This window comes from Bos taurus, chromosome 18 (assembly GCF_002263795.3).
Source record: "Bos taurus isolate L1 Dominette 01449 registration number 42190680 breed Hereford chromosome 18, ARS-UCD2.0, whole genome shotgun sequence".
NCBI classification, from domain to species: Eukaryota; Metazoa; Chordata; class Mammalia; order Artiodactyla; family Bovidae; genus Bos; species Bos taurus.
In genome coordinates this window covers 3,213,397-3,236,109 of record NC_037345.1, presented here as the reverse complement: position 1 = coordinate 3,236,109, position 22,713 = coordinate 3,213,397, and positions in this window count along the sequence as shown.

The following is a 22,713-nucleotide window of genomic DNA, read 5'->3' as shown; positions in this document are numbered from 1 at the left end:
GCCTAACCTATTAGCTTTTAAAAGCACGTCATTCTACCCAAAACAGTCACCACCCACTGCCCCAGCTATTCCCTTTGTAGAACAGTTGTACTTACTTAAAAGCACTGATTGTTTTCACATGTGATTTTATCGATTTATCATGTATGTATTTTGTGTGAATTTCAGGAAGGCAAGGTACCAGCCCATTTGATGCATCTTTCCTAACTCAGAAGCTGCCACACTGACAGGCAAATTGTAAATACAGAGTAAATATTAGTTAAGTAAATATGATAATTTACAAACAGCACAGAAGATGTAATAAGGGTCACAAAACAGGATGTAACTTAACAGACTGGTTCCAAACAGGAAAAGGAGTACGTCAAGGCTGTATATTGTCACCCTGCTTATTTAACTTCTATGCAGAGTACATCATGAGAAACGCTGGGCTGGAAGAAGCACAAGCTGGAATCAAGATGGCCGGGAAAAATATCAATAACTTCAGATATGCAGATGACACCATCCTTATGGCAGAAAGTGAAGAGGACCTAAAAAGCCTCTTGATGAAAGTGAAAGAGGAGAGTGAGAAAGTTGGCTTAAAGCTCAACATTCAGAAAACTAAGATCATGGCATCTGGTTCCATCACTTCATGGGAAATAGATGGGGAAACAGTGGAAACAGTGGCTGACTTTATTTTGGGGGGCTCCAAAATCCCTGTAGATGGTGATTGCAGCCATGAAATTAAAAGATGCTTACTCCTTGGAAGAAAAGTTATGACCAACCTAGGCAGCATATTCAAAAACAGAGACATTACTTTGCCAACAAAGGTCCGTCTAGTCAAAGCTATGGTTTTTCCATTGGTCATGTATGGATGTGAGAGTTGGATTGTGAAGAAAGCTGAGCGCCAAAGAATTGATGCTTTTGAACTGTGGTGTTGGAGAAGACTCTTGAGAGTCCCTTGGACTGCAAGGAGATCCAACCAGTCCATCCTAAAGGAGATCAGTCCTGGATGTTCTTTGGAAGGAATGATGCTAAAGCTGAAACTCCAATACTTTGGCCACCTCATGTGAAGTGTTGACTCATTGGAAAAGACCCTGATGCTGGGAGGGATTGGGAGCAAGAGGAGAAGGGGATGACAGAGGATGAGATGGCTGGATGGCATCACCGACTCGATGGACATGAGTTTGAGTAAACCCTGGGAGTTGGTGATGGACAGGGAGGCCTGGCGTGCTGCGATTCATGGGGTCACAAAGAGTCGGACACGACTGAGCGACTGAACTGAACTGAACTGAAGAAAAATGAAAGTTACAGCTGACAATTCTTAGAAGATGGGCATTAGTGACAAGAATGAGAGAATCATGAGACTTATAATAACACTTCTGCAAAGAGCAGCCTGAGGAGGCAGGACTTCTGGAATGGAGGAGTGTGGAGCTCTGCAAAACCTCTTCCCCAAAGCAATGACACAGCTGGACAAAATTGACCGAAATAATTCCAGTACTCTGGAGAGCATCCAGAGGCTTATTTTTTAAGTGGAGAAGAGTTCACTGAAGAAAACTACCAAACGTGAGGCAAAAACAGTGGGACTTGATGGAGTTTTAGCTTGGGGCAGTTTTGATCTGCCCCTCTCCTACCTTACCAACTCACTAAGCAGGAACCAGTAGTTCTACCGCTGGAGGGCATGGATTTAATTTGAATCAGAAAGTAGACAAATCCCAAATGCCTGGACATTGGCCGAAGCCTGTAGCAATCCTGGTGGCAAACCAATAGGGAGAATGAAATCACAGCCAGCAGGAGACTGCAATTCTGGTTGAGACAGGCAGTAGACTGCCCGACTAGCCAGAAAGTTAACAAGGATCACTGAATGAGACACTACAGTGGGCTTTGATAAGTCCCCGTGTATCTCTGGCTTCCTGGAAGACCATGTACATGTGCAAAACTGCACTGGCACTCAGGAGACACTAGAGAGGGTCCTATCTCTCCAAATATCACCATCTGTGTCATAAAGCCTTACATATTCCCAGAAAAAATACAAGGAGACTCAGCAGAAAATTAAAAGCCAGGGAAGACTTATGAACTGCCAAAACTTGGGCCATGTTCTCAGACCCACACAATAGGTAAACAAATGAGTGTGTCTGTGTTCCAATAAATTTTCGTTTATAGAAGCAGGTGGTTGGGCCAGATTTGGCCCACAGGTCATTTTTTGCTGATCATTGTTCTAAAAACTGTAAGCTAACCTATCGTGACATTAACAGATGACTGGTTGTGTGGGTTTTAAGGGATCAGAAGTCAGCGATTATAAAAGAGCACGAGAAATCTTGGGTGGGAGCACTATAGTAATTATCCCAACTGTGGTGATTGTTTCATGGGTGCGTAGATATACCAACATCTAATAAATTGTTGATTTTAAATATGGGCAGTTAATTATACATCAATTATATCCAAATAACGTTACTAAAAATCAATTAATGCATTTTACTGCCTTAATAGAACAAATTAGAACAATCATATAACCACATCGATAGATGCATAAAAGGTATTTTTTTTCAAATTTTACACTCCTTCATGATACACTACACCCAACAAAATGCTTGACACACAGTATTTATCCGGTAAAAGTAGCTCTTGGTGTGGGACACAGTTGCATAATGGAAAAGTATAGTGGAAATAACTGGCTTTTGAAACAGGCAAGCTACTATTCAAGTCCAAACTATGCTGTTTACTAACTATAAATCAGTGCCAACAATAGCTATCTTATTGGCTTGTGTTGTAAACATTGAAACAGCTTACACAGAGGGTGCTATGGAACCTCTGACTTTCAGTGGGTAGCCATTACTGTTGTTGTGGTTTTCTAAATTTAACATTTTTAAATCCATACAGATCCTGGCATGCTGTGCCCAGTAGACTCATCAATAATTAACAGTAATGAGTTAGTTACATTTTGAAACAATTTATTATGTCAATTTTCAATCATACACTAAAATAGAGAGACTAGATAATGAATTTTCATATACTCAAAACAGCTTCCACAGTAAGAGTCATTTTGCCATTCTTTATCATCTGTCATCCTTTTTTATATAGTCCAATCCTTTTTTGATTGGACTATATAAAAATAAATTCCAGACATCATAGCATGCTACTTGTAAATACTCAAGTGTTTCTGAGATAGTTTTTTTTCATTAAAGAGTTTTAAATGTGAGGACCTTTTATTTTTTCTAAAGCTGTCATAACGAAGTACCAGAGACGGGGTGGCTTAAACAACAGAAATTTTCTCGCAATCCTGGAGGCTATATGCCCAGTTGGAGGTGTCAGCAGGGCTGGTTTCTTCCACTGGGTCAGCTTGATGACCCTCTTCCCCTGTGTCTTTACACGGCCTTCCTCCCGTGTGTGTTGTGTCCTAAGGTCCTCTGCTTACATGCATATGAGTCATACTGGAATTAGGCCCACCATTTTGAACTTATTTTACTTTAATTACTTATTTTAAAGGCCCTATCTCTAAACACAGTCACATTCTGAAGGGTTGGGGTTAGGATACAATTTGACCCATAACAGACCCACACAATGAGGGAGAGTTGTGATGGCCATGGAAATGCCTGTCTCAGATCTTCCTTTAGGGGTCTTCTGCAACGAACAGCATCATCAGATGGCTATCCAGTTGGCTGCACCTTGAGATCTGTTGTAAAGCACATACATGGACTAGTGTACACACAAGTATTTCTTTACTTTCTCAGCTGAGAAAACTGTGAAATGACATTTTGGTATCAAAATAACTCATATCTTGATTTCTAATGACATTCTTCAATAAAAGGAACCAGGGCTCTTTGAAGAAATAGTTGATCCCAGTACTGGGCCAGAATATCTGCAAGAGGAGCCTGGAGCATCTAACAAGTGCCAGAAAGCATGCAAGTGCTAAACAAAAATAATAAGTTAAAAAAAAAAAAAAAAAAGAAAACCACACATACCCACGTGGAAGTACGTCAAAGGGACCTAAGAGCCAAAATAAACAGCCCCCTATGGCCAAAGCTGGAATAATCTGAGCAACAAAATTAACTTGTATTGGATTATAATGCAAAGTAAACACTAAATATTTACAGTTCCATATGGATATAAGGACATGATTATGTACATAAGAGAGAGAGAGATTTCCTGAGCAGAAAAATTTCAAATAATGCATGTAGACACTTCCCACTAAAGGAACTGGAGCATAACTCCCACCGCCTGACTGTGCGCTGCACAGTGACTTCCTTTCCAAGAGGACAGTGTGGAAAAGGGAGACAAAAAGTAACTTACAGTGGGGAAACTGATAAACACAACTTCAGCCTCGTGGTCACGATGAACACCAAGAATCACAAATCAAATTGGCAGTACGTACCTTTGATATGCTGTGATGAAGACAGCACTTTACCTCTGCGATCACACTCTCAAAAACTCATAACTTCAGCCTAACCATATGAAAAGCATCAGAACAATTCCACTTGAGGGACAGTCTATAAAATTCCTGACCAGTACTCGTCAAAACTGTCATGGTCACCAAAAGCAAGGAAAGTCTGAGTAACTGTCACAGCCAGGAGGATTCTAAGGAAACCTAAGAACTAAATGTAAAGTGGTATCCTGGATAGCAGTGTGGAGCAGGAAGAGGACCTCAGGTGAAAATTAAGGAAATCTGAACAAAGTGTGGGCTTTACATAATGTACTAATACTGGTTCATTACTCATGATAAATTGTGCCATACACTTTAAGGTACTCATAATAGGGGAACCTAGGTGCAGGGTATGTGGAAGCTCTTCGTACTATTTCACAACTTTTCTGTAAATCTAAAATTATTCTAAAATAAAAAGCTCATTTAAAATTTTTTAAAAATCTATAAGACAAAATGCTATGTGGGTTATGACTGTAATATCTAATATTTATTTAGCACTTTCCAGGCTACAAAGCACTCTCTATTGCATTAACTCATTGAATGATAAATCCATTACCTTCAGAATTTTATGATGAGATCATGTTATGAAGCCTGTCTAAAAAGCACATTAATAAAACATGTAACTGTCATCATTTCAATAAAATCATGTTCTTCTCAGGAAAAAAAAAAAAGACGACTCATAAAGGACCTGAATACCAGCAGAGCTTTTAATTTCTGGCAAATTTCACATCTCTGCTCTGTGTGTCAAATCTGTTCTGGGCATGTTGGGTTCTATTTTGCAGATCTCCAGTGATTTTAACAGCAGTTGTGAATACTTAATGAAATTCATCATGCATTTGTAACAAATTGCTCACCTTTCCCAACCCCAGAGAGAAACGTGGAAGTGGGGAGGGGGAAAGGCGCTGGTGATGAATTCTATCCCTCTTCACCAGAGCAGGAGGAATAATTGACAGAACGGTGCCTGCCAGAGACCCAGCCAGCACTCTGGCGGGTCAGGGCTGCCCCTTCCATATGCGTCTCTTTGTTCATCTCCCTGCCATGTCACTTCACCCCTTTGCATTTTTTTTGCCCCTGTGTCATTTTCCCCTTTCCTTTTCATTGCTTATGGCCAAACAAAAAAGCTCAGGAAATCCCCCCAAATCCTACTGATGCCAGCACGTTCCGTTGTGTGCTCAGTCACGTCCGACTCTTTGGGACCCCATGAATCCCAGCACGCCAGGCCTCCCTGTCCACACCAACACCCGGAGTCCACTCAAACCCATTGTCCATTGAGTCACTGATGCCATCTGACCATCTTATCCTCTGTCATCCCCTTCTCACCTGCCCTCAATCATTCCCAGCATCAGGGTCTTTTCCAAAGACTCAGCTCTTCACATCAGGTGGCCAAAGTATTGCAGTTTCAGCTTCAGCATCAGTCCTTCCAATGAACACCCAGGACTGATCTCCTTTAGGATGGACTGGTTGGATCTCCTTGCAGTCCAAGGGACTCTCAAGAGTCTTCTCCAACACCACAATTCAAAAGCATCAATTCCTTCGGTGCTCAGCTTTCTTTATTGTCCAACTCTCACATCCATACATGACCACTGGAAAAACCATAGCCTTGACTAGACAGAGCTTTGTTGACAAAGTAATGTCTGCTTTTTAATATGCTCTCTAGGTTGGTCATAACTTTCCTTCCAAGGAGTAAGCGTCTTTTTATTTCATGGCTGCAGTCACCATCTGCAGTGATTTTTCATGCAAAGACGGGCTCAATAAAGGACAGAAATGGTATGGACCTAACAGAAGCAGAAGATATTAAGAAGAGGTGGCAAGAATACACAGAAGAACTGTACAAAAGAGATCTTCATGACCCAGATAATCATGATGGTGTGATCACTCACCTAGAGCCAGACATCCTGGAATGTGAAGTCAAGTGGGCCTTAGAAAGCATCACTACGAACAAAGATAGTGGAGGTGAGGTGATGGAATTCCAGTTGAGCTATTTCAAATCCTGAAAGATGATGTGAAAGTGCTGCACTCAATATGCCAGCAAATTTGGAAAACTTAGCAGTGGCCACAGGCCTGGAAAAGGTCAGTTTTCATTCCAATCCCAAAGAAAGGCAATGCCAAAGAATGCTCAAACTACTGCACAATTACACTCATCTCACACGCTAGTAAAGTAATGTTCAAAATTCTGCAAGCCAGGCCTCAGCAGTACGTGAACCGTGAACTTCCAGATGTTCAAGCTGGTTTTAGAAAAGGCAGGGGAAACAGAGATCAAATGGCCTACAACCGCTGGATCATTGAAAAAAGCAAGAGAGTTCCAGAAAAACATCTATTTCTGCTTTACAGACTATTCTAAAGCTTTTGACTGTGTGGATCACCACAAACTGTGGAAAATTCTGAAAGAGATGGGAATACCAGACACCTGACCTGCCTCTTGAGAAATCTGTACGCAGGTCAGGAAGCAACAGTTAAAACTGGACATGGAACAACAGACTGGTTCCAAATAGGAAAAGGAGTACGTCAAGGCTGTATATTGGCACCCTGCTTATTTAACTTCTATGCAGAGTGCATCATAAGAAATGCTGGACTGGATGAAGCATAAGCTGGAATCAAGATTGCTGGGAGAAATATCAATAACCTCACATATGCAGATGACACCACCCTTATGGCAGAAAGTGAAGAAGAGCTAAAGAGCCTCTTGATGAACGTGAAAGAGGAGAGTGAAAAAGTTGGCTTAAAGCTCAACATTCAGAAAACTAAGATCATGGCATCTGGTTCCATCACTTCCTGGCAAATAGACGGGAAAACAGTAGAAACAGTGGCTGACTCTATTTTTCTGGGCCAGCACATGGTACTCAGGAAGAATAGGTGGCTAACTGTAGATTAGAGTATTAATACACTTCTCTGATTCCACAAATGCCCTAGAGCACTTACTTTTACAAACTTATTTCCTTCTTTCATTCTTGCCTAAACATACAAAAATCAGCCAGGAACCACATCCAGAGGCAATATTGAGGTATGGGATGCTCCCCTACTCAAAATGCAGTTAAGCCTGTGAGGAAAATGACTTGACTATAACTCATCATTAGATCAGATCAGTTGCTCAGTTGTGTCCGACTCTTTGTGACCCCATGAATTGCAGCACGCCAGGCCTCCCTGTCTATCACCAACTCCCGGAGTTCACTCAGACTCACATCCATTGAGTCAGTGATGCCATCCAGCCATCTCATCCTCTGTCGTCCCCTTCTCCTCCTGCCCCCAATCCCTCCCACAATCAGAGTCTTTTCCAATGAGTCAACTCTTTGCATGAGGTGGCCAAAGTACTGGAGTTTCAGCTTCAGCATCATTCCTTCCAAAGAAATCCCAGGGCTGATCTCCTTCAGAATGGACTGGTTGGATCTCCTTGCAGTCCAAGGCACTCTCAAGAGTCTTCTCCAACACCACAGTTCAAAAGCATCAATTCTTCGGCGCTCAGCCTTCTTCACAGTCCAACTCTCACATCCATACATGACCACAGGAAAAATAATAGCCTTGACTAGACGAACCTTTGTTGGCAAAGTAATGTCTCTGCTTTTGAATATGCTATCTAGGTTGGTCATAACTTTCCTTCCAAGGAGTAAGCGTCTTTTAATTTCATGGCTGCAGTCACCATCTGCAGTGATTTTGGAGCCCAGAAAAATAAAGTCTGACACTGTTTCCACTGTTTCCCCATCTATTTCCCATGAAGTGATGGGACCGGATGCCATGATCTTCATTTTCTGAATGTTGAGCTTTAAGCCAACTTTTTCACTCTCCACTTTCACCTTCATCAAGAGGCTTTTGAGTTCCTCTTCACTTTCTGCCATAAGGGTGGTGTCATCTGCATATCTGAGGTTATTGATATTTCTCCCAGCAATCTTGATTCCAGCTTGTGTTTCTTCCAGTCCAGCGTTTCTCATGATGTACTCTGCATAGAAGTTAAATAAACAGGGTGACAATATACAGCCTTGACGTACTCCTTTTCCTATTTGGAACCAGTCTGTTGTTCCATGTCCAGTTTTAACTGTTGCTTCCTGACCTGCGTACAGATTTCTCAAGAGGCAGGTCAGGTGTCTGGTATTCCCATCTCTTTCAGAATTTTCCACAGTTGATGGTGATCCACAACTATGGCAAAGGCTTTGGCATAGTCAATAAAGCAGAAATAGATGTTTTTTTGGAACTCTCTTGCTTTTTCCATGATCCAGCGGATGTTGGCAATTTGATCTCTGGTTCCTCTGCCTTTTCTAAAACCAGCTTGTCATCAGGAAGTTCACGGTTCACATATTGCTGAAGCCTGGCTTGGAGAATTTTAAGCAGTACTTTAGTAGCATGTGTTAACTGGAAAGAAAATTCTCACACAAACTCCAAATATTCTTGATCATAAGGCAACAAAGCATCCAAGGTGTAGACCCTGAGTGAAGGCTCTGACTGAGTGACCTGAGACTCGCAGGCTATTTCCTTATTTGTAAAACTGAAGTATTAACAGCAGCACCTATAAGGATCAGGGCTTCCCCAGTGGCTCAGATGGTAACCTGCCTACAGTGAAGGAGACCCAGGTTCGATCCCTGGGTCAGGAAGATTCCCTGGAGAAGGGAATGGCAACCCACTCCAGTATTTTTGCCTGGAGAATCCCATGAACCAGAGGAGCATGGTGGGCTACAGTCCATGGAGTTGCAAAGAATTGGACACGACTGAGCGACTAACGCTTCCCACAAAAGGATCATGAAATATAAAGGCAATAAGGTGCTTCGAGTACATTATTAGCATTCAGTAAATATCAGAAAAGAAAAAAATATATTTGGGATAAGAGTAGCATATGCTATACTGACTGGTGCTTCCAGGTTCACACTGTATAAAAACAACAAAAGTTCACCTTGAATACAGGATGGTGCACGTTAGTATGCTTTTGACGGAAATCTTGAACACTAGTTTAAATAAATTATATAGCATAGCATTCATACAAACAGTCATAAACATTAGCATATCTGAAATATCTAGCCCTAAATCTGGCACTTATTTTTAGAAAAAACAAACACTAATGTTGTTCAGCCAGCTCTTTTGGAAGCAAATATTTATTTTTTTAATATTTTTAAACCAATCATTTTGCAATATTCTTAGTATGTAAGTTATCTATATATTTTGGATGAATGAATGATAATAAATACATTAAAATACTACATGACATTTAGGGAGAACATATGACGAATATGGAGTTTCCCTGATGGCTGAGACAGTAAAGACTCTGGCTGCAGTGCAGGAGACCTGGGTTCAATTCCTGGGTTGGGAAGATCCCCTGGAGAAGGCAATGGCTACCCACCCCAGTATTCTTGCCTGGAGAATTCCATGGACAGAGGAGCCTGGCAAGCTACAGTCCATGGGGTCACAAAGAGGCGGAATAAGCAAAATAATCTAACTTTTAAGTTCTCTATACAGAGAAATTTTTTAAAATCTATCCTGCTCACATTGGAACAATTCCTTGGGTACCTCTGCTAGTTGCTACTGTAGTATCACCACCACCAAAAAAAAAAAAAAAAAATTTAGACGATATCATTGCCATATCTTGAACCATTTGATATGGACTCTGCTTCAGAGTTGAAATTGCTTCAACTTATATGTGCCAATTAAACACCTGTAATTCAGTGGTGGACAAGAGCCATAACCAAGATTGCTGTAAATCTCTCCTTATCTCAAGGAAATGAGAAGTCTGGAACAAGACTGAGAATGCCAGGATTAAGTAGGATGCTCACAAAAAAGAAGGAGCACACAGAATTTAAGACAGTGAGCAAGCTTCTTTCACTCTGCTTTTGCACACTAGAAATTAATCTAAAAGCATTTTTGATACCTAAGCTACAAGAGTAATTGGTAATATTTTCATACCCCATAACTTCAGAGTGGCATCTCACAGGGGAAGGAAATGAGTATTATATCAGCAACTCACATTCTTTCGCAGAGAGAATAAAGAAAACTCTTTTCCTATATCTAATTGACACGATAAGAAAACTTAGGCATTTTTTCTTTCTTTTTTTAACATTATGGGATAAACATTCAGTTGTGACTAGTCCTTATGATAAATACGGCATAAGTTGTTTCCCTCTTTTTTCTCCACACACACACAGAAGTCGCTCAGTCGTGTCCGACTCTTTGCGACCCCATGGATTGTAGCCCACCAGGCTCCTCCGTCCATGGGATTTTCCAGGCATGAATACTGGAGTGGGTTGCCGTTTCCTTCTCCAGGGGATCTTCCTGACCCAGGGATAGAATCCGGGTCTGCCGCATTGTAGGCAGACGCTTTACCGTCTGAGTTACCAGGGAAGTCCTTTTTTTTTTTTTCTCTCCAACATGCAAGTAATTGTTAAGGGACACACCTTACATCAGCAAACAAGATGATACTATGTCCAACTCCTTAGCATAGAGACAATTAATTAGGTAAAATGTGTCACTGTTCAGGAAACAATCACACTTCATGGCATTCTCTAAATGACACGTCACTTAGAGCATGATATTTACAACTCAGCTCATAGGCATAGTTTCCTGAATACATGAAACAGAAAACTGCAAATAAACCAACTGGTTCATGGAGAAGCCTTTAGCTAGTCAATAAAATGAGAGCTGGAAAATAGGTCATAGAAAAAGTCACCATAAAGCAGAGTTCCAGATTCAACGGGGATGTGGCTTTTTGACCTGCTACCAACAAAGACTGAAATGTTACTCATTTTCTCCACATTTTCATGTAAATTTAATTTTAATGAAATGGTTGACTTGCTAACCCTGGAGACTGGTGATCTCTCTATTAATCTACAGAATGAGTCTTAATGGTGAACTCTTCAAACAAGCACTTTTTCATTCCCTTAACCTCTCTTTCCATTTAAAGCACTACGCTGTGCCCCTCAGAATATATTTACTGGAATGAAAATGAAGAAAAATATGAATGTTTTATACTTTCTCCCTTACCCCCAAAGGAATGAGTGTATGATCCTTAAAAGCCAGATAATTACTCCCTGAAGATGTCATGAAAACAATAGCAAATTTAAAAGTCTAATCCTCTCTCATAAAATAAGAGCAAAGGAACTACTCATAAAAGATGTAGAGATTGGCAGAAAACAAAGAATCAAAGGTGATTGAATGAGTTACAATGTAAGAACGGCTTCAGCTTGAATTGATCATTTTTCACCTCTAGAAAACTGGATGTTACATTTTTCAAATGTTCCCGGAGTTTTCAAAATGTCATGGAAGAAGGCAGTAACTGCCTTTTTAAGTTCTCATTAAAGTTTCTCTGATTCACATATGGATTTATGAAAGAAATTGATTTCTGCTATCAGTTACGTTGGACCAACTCTCCTACTGAGAACAACTGTAATAACTAGATAACACTTTTTAGAGGCTGTTTCAAGGCATCAGAGGACTATCAAACCAGGAAGGACTTGAAGGGTCAAGAACCTAGAGAGAAAAGAAGAGCGGAGAAGTGAGTTTGGTATTTAAAAGTACTTTTACACCTAAGGGATTTTCTAATCCTCAAGCAGTTGGCTAAGAGGCAAAAAAAAAAAAAAAAAAAACTATCAAAATGTAGTGGTTACAAATCTTAGTTTTGAGTTTTTCCAAAAGCAGAGCCTGACATAAAGATCTTAGTACAAGTAGTTCATTTTGGGAGATGCCAGGGACATCAGGAGGGAAGTGGAAACTGCTCTAGGAGGGAAGGGACACAAGCAATAAAGAGGACCCTAATCAGCAAGATACAAAGGATGGCAATAACTTATTACTAGAGTCACTCTGGGAAATGTTGTAAAGCACATACTATGCTCAGATATTTCCCATCTAAGGCATGATGGGGCAGAGGTTTTTGTACATTCTTTCTTATCAGGCACTAGGTGAGAGATAATGCTGAGATGTGATTTAATTCCAGAGCATTTCTAACCTTCCTTGGGTATAGAAGAGTAGCCTTCCAGAACAAGTCATGAAGCATGAAGATACAGATACTGACAGTTGTCAATTACCGAAAGCACACAGACACGATAAGCTCTGGGGATTTGAGACGGTATCGACAATATCTGCTACAGGCAGTCTGCCCTCTGTAATGCTCGGAACAACTCACACCTCAAGTTTAGTTTGCTCTATTTTGTCAAGTCTTGTCACTCTTCTTCAAGGTGAAATGTTTTAAAAATGGACGTGCAGGAGTTTTAGTGAGCCATGAGACACGTCTCATCGCCGTGCATCCAAAGTCTGAGACTCGTACACACTGTGTATCTCCCTTCCGCCATTTAATCCCCCTCTGTAATTGGCCAGTACTTCTGATGACATGGGGTAAAGAAGATCCTCACCCTTAAAGGCTGCAGCCTTTAAGGTTACCATGCTCTTGTTATGCTTTCTGCTAGAACCTATTTATCATAAATTATTAGATAGGGCAAGATGTGGCTCAGCAGTAAAAAATAATAATAATAATAATCCGCCTGCAGTGCAGGAGATGCAGGAGACAAGGGTTCAATCCTGGGTCAGGAAGATGCCCTGGAGAAGGAAACGGCAACTGACTCTAGTATTCTGGCCTGGATAACGGACAGGGGAGGCTGGTGGGCTCTCAAAGAGCTGGACACGACTGAGCATGCCTGTACACATGTGGAAAGACAGTGAATCTTCCTGCCTTCATTATGCAGCAGCAACTCTATATCGAGGGCAGGAGGAGAAGAGGACGACAGAGGATGAGATGGCTGGATGGCATCACCGACTCAATGGACATGGGTTTGGGTGGGCTCCAGGAGTTACTGATGGACAGGGAGGCCTGGTGTGCTGCAGTTCATGGGGTCGCAAGGAGTCGGACACAACTGAGTGACGGAACTGAACTGAACTGAACTTTATATCCTCGTGGTAATAATGATCAGTTTCCACTGACAGTGTAGTAACTTCCTGAATGCTTCTGCACTCCTATGAGAGAGCCCAGAATGACTAGGGTTAGCTGTAATCTGGCTTGTGTGGATCTCTCGCTCCACAGCCTGGTAGAAGCTTTTCTCTTCTGGAAACTGAAGCCCAAATTCCTCAAGCCTGGTCATTAGGAGTAACACTTAAAGGGACCACTGCTGCTACTCCTGCTCTCAGTCAGACGCCGCAGGTGCCTGATACTCAGGGGTCTTTGGAGTCACCGACATTTTCATAATATTGAGATGTGTCTTTATCACCATGTGGACAACTGCAAAAAGGCAATATGACTGGTGCTATCACTTGGGTTACATTTATGGCAGTTCCTCATAATTTTTCATAATATCCTGATATTTTTAGGACTCAGACTAGCTTATTGAATGGAAATATAATAGGGACTACCAACCCTGCAGCCTCCAAGTCTACAAGGTGACACTAAGTCTGCCATTTCTCTCAGGATGCATTATGGATTCTCATTTAGTCTCTTGACCAGGGAGTAATTTTAAGGGATTCTACTTGTTTTTCCCAAACATTTTGCTTCTTTCTCCAGAAATCAGGCACCAATGTGAGAACTATGCCAAATTATATGTGCCTTTATTATGTAATGAGGGACTGGGGAATTCACTAGAGCGCACTTATGAACCATTGGATTCACAGTGAGACAGTTGAGCCAGGACTTCACATATCACCTGACCTCTGTATTACCCTCCCACACACAGGAGGGTCTTAATAATCTTTTTTTTTAGTTTTCTGAGATTAGGGTAGACTCAAACCCTGAGAGGAGGACTCTGTCACAAAAGGTTTATTTGAGAGTGAAAGGAACACTAAAACGGAGGAAGTGATGCTGGGAAGGGATGGCAACTGATAAAAGATACATTATTATGCTAGCTAATCCCTTAGGGGAAGCTCAAAGTTTTAAAAAAAATAGTGTATGGATAAGAAAGCTGTGGTACGTATACACAATGGAGTATTACTCAGCCATTAAAAAGAATACATTTGAATCAGTTCTAATGAGGTGGATGAAACTGGAGCCTATTATACAGAGTGAGGTAAGCCAGAAAGAAAAACACCAGTACAGTATACTAATGCATATATATGGAATTTAGAAAGATGGTAACGATAACCCTGTGTACGAGACAGCAAAAGAGACACTGATGTATAGAACAGTCTTTTGGACTCTGTGGGAGAGGGAGAGGGTGGGATGATTTGGGAGAATGGCATTGAAACATGTATAATATCATATATGAAATGAGTCACCAGTCCAGGTTTGATGCACGATACTGGATGCTTGGGGCTAGTGCACTGGGACGACCCAGAGGGAGGGTATGGGGAGGGAGGAGGGAGGAGGGTTCAGGATGGGGAACACGTGTATACCTGTGGTGGATCATGTTGATATATGGCAAAACCAATACAATATTGTAAAGTTAAAAAATTAAATTAAATTAAAAAATAATAAATAAATAAAATTCAAAAAATAAATAAAAAATAAATCGTGTAAAACACATGCTCCAGGATTATCCTACACAAATGTGGGGGAACTGTTAAGATTTATATACCAACAAATGCCAGTCATTAGACTTACTTTCAGGGATTTTTAATTCCTGAGCATTTTTAGCACATGAACATCTAGAGCAGCCTTCCAGAAAAATCCATCAGGCACGTATATGCAGATTTAGTCCACTAATGATGTAAAAATTCTGAACGAGGTAAAGGTGAAAACATCACTTACAGGCTCTGAGGAACATTACCTATAGAATCTGAGGAAACTAGCAGAGGTTTCCACATTTTCAAGGAATTGGAAAAGTCAATATGTACCAAGGCATACATCATAAAATCAACTAGAGAAAAAGACACATCACCCTCAAAGGAACAACAATAAGGCTAATAGTTAACACTTGAATAGAAACTGTAAAGATTAGAAATCAATGGAATGACACTATCAAAGTGCTGAAAGAGAAGTATTTTGATTTAGATAACTACACCTAAGAGAAAACATCCTTCAAAACTGAAGTAAAATGAAAAGAGCTCCAGATGAGCAAAACTGAGTTTTTCATCAGCATACCAAAAATTTTAAGTGCTAAAATTACTACACATTCACAAAATATTAGTAATTCAATTGAATTTAAGTGTACTACATACTTCTTAAAAGAAAGCTTGTGAGACTGGCTAAATAAAATGAAGCACAATAATAATATATGACTTAAATACAATGATAAAGAGGTTTTCAGTAAAAGAATAAATTATATATAATACAAACATTGCCCAGAAGGGTGTGTATAGCTTTATCAATAGAAAAAAAAGTCAACTCCAAAGCAAGAAGATTACTCAAGAAAAAAATAAGACATTTTATTGTGATTAAATAATCTATCCATCAGAAAAATTTATGTATCTTATAGACTAGTATATGAAATATAAAAGCAAAGTAATAAATTTTAACATATTGTTCTCAGTAACTAGTAAGAGAAGTCAGTATTAGTAGTAAAGACAGAAAAGTTTTGAAGAGCAAAATGGCAAAACCAATACAATATTGTAAAGTAATTAGCCTCCAATTAAAATAAATTTATATTAAAAATATGTAAAAAATAAATAAAATTTTGATCACATCAGTGTATACAACACCATCCTCACAAACTGGAGAACACACATTTCTCCCAAGGTGATGTGGAGAATTTTTCAACATTGATAATATACCATTTCATAGTAAGTCTCAACAAATTTACAAGGACTGAGATAATTCCATGTGCATATGTGATCAAAGGGAATTAGAAACAAGTAACAGAAGTATAACGAGAAAATCTCCCAATATCTGAGCCAAAGTTAATGTTAGACAATGTAATTTTTTAATCAGTCAAATAGAAAGATAATGAATATAATTGTACTGATAGGGGCTTCCCTGGTGGCTCAGATGGTGAAGGGGTCTGTCTGCAGTGTGGGAGACCCAGGTTCAACCCCTGGATTGGGAAGATCCCCTGGAAAAGGCAATAGCACCCCACTCCAGTACTCTTGCCTGGAAAATCCCACGGATGGAGGAGCCTAGTAGGCTACAGTCGCAGGGAGTCACAAAGAGTTGGACATGACTGAGCGACTTCACTTTCACTTTCAAGGCATACTTATAAAAAGAATAAACACTGGTGGACTGGAATGCAAAAGTAGGAAGTCAAGAAACACCTGGAAAAAAAAAAAAAAGAAACACCTGGAATAACAGGCAAATTTGGCCTTGGAATACGGAATGAAGCAGGGCAAAGACTAATAGAGTTTTGCCCAGAAAATGCACTGGTCATAGCAAACATCCTCTTCCAACAACACAAGAGAAGACTCTATACATGGACATCACCAGATGGTCAACACCGAAATCAGATTGATTATGTTCTCTGCAGCCAAAGATGGAGAAGCTCTGTACAGTCAACAAAAACAAGACCGGGAGCTGATTGTGACTCAGATCATGAGCTGCTTATTAACAAATTCAGACTTAAACTGAAGAAAGTAGGGCAAACCACTAGACCATTCAGGTATGACCTAAATCAAATCCCTTATGATTATACAGTGGAAGTGAGAAATAGATTTAAGAGCCTAGATCTGATAGACAGAGTGCCTGATGAACTATGGAATGAGGTTTGTGACATTGTACAGGAGACAGGGATCAAGACCATCCCCATGGAAAAGAAATACAAAAAAAGCAAAATGGCTGTCTGGGGAGGCCTTACAAATAGCTGTGAAAAGAAGAGAAGCGAAAAGCAAAGGAGAAAAGGAAAGTTATAAGCATCTGAATGCAGAGTTCCAAAGAATAGCAAGAAGAGATAAGAAAGCCTTCCTCAGTGATCAATGCAAAGAAATAGAGGAAAATAACAGAATGGGAAGGACTAGAGATCTCTTCAAGAAAATTACAGATTCCAAGGGGACATTTCATGCAAAGATGGGCTCGATAAAGGACAGAAATGGTATGGACCTAACAGAAGCAGAAGATATCAAGAAGAGGTGGCAAGAATACACAGAAGAACTGTACAAAAAAGATATTCACAACCTAGATAATCACAATTGTGTGATCACTGACCTAGAGCCAGACATTCTGGAATGTGAAGTCAAGTGGGTCTTAGAAAGCATCACTACGAACAAAGCTAGTGGAGGTGAGGTGATGGAATTACAGTTGAGCTATTTCAAATCCTGAAAGATGATGCTGTGAAAGTGCTGCACTCATTATGCCAACAAAGTTGGAAAACTCAGCAGTGGCCACAGGCCTGGAAAAGGTCAGTTTTCATTCCAATCCCAAAGAAAGGCAATGCCAAAGAATGCTCAAACTACCGCATGATTGCACTCATCTCACATGCTAGGAAAGTAATGTTCAAAATTCTCCAAGCCAGGCTTCAGCAATATGTGAACCATGAACTTCCAGATGTTCAAGCTGGTTTTAGAAAAGGCAGAGGAACCAGAGATCAAATTGCCAACATCCGCTAGATCATGGAAAAAGCAAGAGAGTTCCAGAAAAACATCTATTTCTGCTTTATTGACTATGCCAAAGCCTTTGCCATAGTTGTGGATCACAATAAACTGTGGAAAATCCTGAAAGAGATGGGAATACCAGACCACCTGACCTGCCTCTTCAGATATCTGTATGCAGGTCAGGAAGCAACAGTTAGAACTGGACATGGAACAACAGACTGGTTCCAAATAGGAAAAGGAGTACGTCAAGGCTGTATATTGTCACCCTGTTTATTTAACTTCTATGCAGAGTACATCATGAGAAACGCTGGACTGGAAGAAACACAAGCTGGAATCAAGACTGCTGGGAGAAATATCAATAACCTCAGATATGCAAATGATACCACCCTTATGGCAGAAAGTGAAGAGGAACTAAAAAGCCTCTTGATGAAAGTGAAAGTGGAGAGTGAAAAAGTTGGCTTAAAGCTCAACATTCAGAAAACGAAGATCATGGCATCCGGCCCCATCACTTCATGTGAAATAGATGGTGAAACAGTAGAAACAGTGTCAGACTTTATTTTTTTGGGGCTCCAAAATCACTACCGATGGTGAGTTCAGCCATGAAATTAAAAGACGCTTACTCCTTGGAAGGAAAGTTATGACCAACCTAGATAGCATATTCAAAAGCAGAGACATTACTTTGCCAACAAAGGTTCATCTAGTCAAGGCTATGGTTTTTCCAGTAGTCATGTATGGATGTGAGAGTTGGACTGTGAAGAAGGCTGAGCGCCAAAGAATTGATGCTTTTGAACTGTGGTGTTGGAGAAGACTCTTGAGAGTCCCTTGGACTGCAAGGAGATCCAACCAGTCCATTCTGAAGGACATCAGCCCTGGGATTTCTTTGGAGGAATGATGCTGAAGCTGAAATTCCAGTATTTTGGCCACCTCATGCGAAGAGTTGACTCATTGGAAAAGACTGATGCTGGGAGGGATTGGGGGCAGGAAGAGAAGGGGACAACAGAGGAAAAGATGGCTGGATGGCATCACTGACTCGATGGATGTGAGTCTGAGTGAACTCCAGGAGTTGGTGATGGACAAGGAGGCCTGGCGTGCTGCGATTCATGGGGCCGCGAAGAGTCGGACACGACTGAGCGACTGAACTGAACTGAACTGAAGCATCCAACTCAGTAAGTTATCCAACAAAAGTAAGATAACTGTAAAATTAGATAAGAAATTAATACAATAAACAAAAAAGCACACAAAGAAAAAATTTTAACTGTAACATTTGAAAACTAACAGTTTCATAAAATAAACAGTAATTTAATAAAACTATCAACTCCATGTGAAGACTTCAGAGATATACAAAGAGAAAAACCCAAGCAAACAACATCAGGAATGAAAACTACAAAACAATGTAAAAATATATAAACAACTTTATATAAATTTAGATTAAACAATGAACAGATTTCTAGTGAAACACAACTTAGTAAATCTGGCATAAGAAACAGAAAATCTAAGAAATGTGTATCTACTAATTATTGCAGTATTTCATTATCAAATGAAAATCTTCAGAGAAAACTTCAGACTGACATGATTCTATAATTGAATTTCTCCATGTATTTAAGAAATAATTAATATTGATCTTATTTTTAAAACTAGAGAGTAGAAAAATAGAAATTTCTCAACTATTCTATGAGACCAGCATAACTGCCATACCAAACATCTGTCAAAAACATACATACAAAATTTTATATAAAATATTAGCAAAAATAATCCAGAAATATATACGAGTTGGATTAATTACTGGAATGAGCAACTGGTTTTAACATATAAAAACAAATCACACAATTCATCACATTAACAGAATAAAGGGTAGAAATGTATGGTCACTTTGACAGTTTCAAAGAAAGATTCAACGGTTTTTGACATTTCCATGAGAAAACTTGTTATATACTAACATAAGTCTTCCTTAAGCTATCTTAAAAAAATATTTGATGTCAAAAAATTATATTCAGTGGTACGGCCAATGAGGAGAGCAGTGTGGAGGTTTCTCCAAAAACTAAAAATGGAATTACCATATGTCTCAGCAATTCCACTCCTGGATATAAAACAAAAACACTATTTCAGAAAGATACATGCAACCCAATGTTCACAGCAGCATTATTTACAATTGTCAAGATATGGAAGCAACTTACGTGCCCTTCAAATGAAGGTGTGGTATATATAGCTACAATGGGATACTGCTCAGCCATAAAAAAGAATGAAATTGTACCATTGAACAACAGGGATGGACTTGGAGGGTACTGTGCTTAGTGAAATGGCAGACAGAGAAAGGCAAAGACTGTATGGTATCACTTATGTGCGGAATCTAAAAAAGAAACAATCTGGTGAATAAAACAAAAAGGAAACATACTCACAGATTACAGAATAAACTAGTAGTTACCAGCAGGGAGAGAGAAGGAAGGAGGGGCGAGACAGCAGTAAGGAATTAGGAGGTATAAACTATTCTGTATAAAATAAACTACATGGATATATTGTACAACACAGGGACTACAGCCAGTATTTTACAGTAACTATAAATGGAGTACAGCCTTTAAAAGTTGTGAATCACTGTACTGTACCCTTGAAAATTATGTAATATATAATATTTATATATAATTATAAATGATAATTATATAATAATATATCAACTACACCTCAATTTTTTAAAATTCTGTAATAAAACTCCTTGCATACAAAAAAAAAAAGTAAACAGCCAAGAATCTTCTGCAATTCCTTCTTAAATGAGGATAATGTGTGGTCAATAAACATGAGAAAGTATCCAGTTCCCTTAACCACCACAAAATGTAAACTAACTTCACAGTAATTTACAATTGTATATACATCAATAATGACTGAAATTTAAAAGACCAGAGGATCACCAAGGACAGAAAAGGATGAGGAGAACCTGGAACTCGCATCATTTCCACTTTGGAAAACTGTTTGGTACTCTCTACAAAAGGATGGACTTGCACAAACCCTACCATTCCCACCCTCAAAAATCACAAGTCTAAACATGAACCCAAACACCCATACATATATTGACTGAAAGGTTTACATAACTACAATATAATAGCATCCTTTGAATAGCTGCCAACCAGAAACAATGTAAATATCAATAAAGATTAGAGGAATTCATAAAAAGAAATAACTATTTCTAAAACAGAATTACTGTATGATTCCATTCAGGCAAAAACAATGTAAAAGTGAAAGAGCCTGTTTCCTCTGGAAGAGGTAGGCAGTAAAACAGAGGGGACGTTGTGAAAATTCTTCAGTCTATACCTGGTATTTATGCACTTTTCTGTATGGACACTGTAATTTGATAAAAATTATTTTAAAATACAGGCTAAAAATAATGGAAGTTATATCACTGAATAAAATTAAAGCATAATATCAAATTAATCACAAAAGAAACCAGAGGATAATCAGTGTTAGGATTTTGTACTAGAAAGTAAATCAAGTTTCCTGACTTATTCTTTAAATGATTTAAGTAAACTTTTGAAAACTCTCTGAAAGATCAAATTATTATTATGAAGTGAAATATTACATATTAAATGCAAAATGAATAAATTGAGTATTAATTCAATATATCCACAGGGTACCCTGGATTAAATGAGAAAATCTCTATTATAGAATTTTACTATTAAAAACAGAAAGTTTGAATGCCTGATGGACTGTATTTTTTGCATTAATGAACTTAGACTAGTTTGCCTTAAAACCAGTTGGAAGTACCAGCAACCCCTAAAAGAATTCTGACCCCAATTAAATGTTTTATCTTTTCCCCAAAGCTGCTTTTGCTTCTCTGTTCCCAGTTGCTATAAATGACAGCTTAGTTTTTCTAATCATTTACATTTAAAACCTCAGTACTACCCTTGACGCTGCCCTCTCTTGCACTGATCCTTTTGCCTTATTAGTTTTCACATCTGTCACAACCTTTACATTCCAGTGATCAGCCTCTTATTCAAGCCCACAATCACTCTTTCCTAGAATATTGCAAATATTATTTCTACTTCTAGTCTCTGGATGTCAGTCAGGGATATACAAGCTAGTAGATTAGTTTTTTGTGGGCAGCATTAATCACGTTATTCTTCATTTCAAAACCTTAATTGAGTTCCTGTTATCTAGAGAATGAACCCTGGTATCCTTAGTTTGACTTCCAAGACCAACCTAAATTTAGCCCCAAACTAATTTCTAACAAGCATGCTGTATTGCAGTAATGCAGCAGTAATTACATTCACCTTACTTTTCTGCCTGTTTCTTTGATTGTGCTACTTTCATTGTTAAGAATTACTTTTTGTCTTTTTTCCACAAGTCTAAATTCTCTACACTCTATAAAACTCAATTTGTCATGAAGGTTTTGCTACTGAGTTCATGACCTCACTGTAGGTCATGAAAACTGTAGAATACGAACTTAAGTGGGTTTTTTAATTTTTATTTTATATTGGAGTATAGTTGATTAATAATGTCTTTCAGGTGTACAACAAAGTGATCCAGTTCTACATGTACGTGTATCTTCTTTTTCAAGCTCTTTTTCCATTTAGGTTGTTACAGAATATTGAGCAGAGTTCTCTGTGCTGTATCACAGGTCCTTGTTGGTTCACTATTTTAAACATAGTAGTGTGTGTATGTCAATCTCAATCTCCCAATTTAAATTGATCAGGCTTTAGAATCACTTGAGGAGTTTTTAAAATTAACCAATACGACAAGGGTCAAGAAGCAACAGTTAGAACTGGACATGGACCAACAGACTGGTTCCAAGTCGGGAAAGGAATACGTCACCCTGCGTATTGTCACCCTGCTTATTTAACTTATATGAGAGTACATCATGAGAAATGCTGGGCTGGATGAAGCACAAGCTGGAATCAAGACTGTTGGGAGAAATATCAATAGCCTCAGATACTCAGATGACACCAGCCTTGTAGCAGAAAGCGAAGAGGAACTAAAGAGCCTCTTGCTAA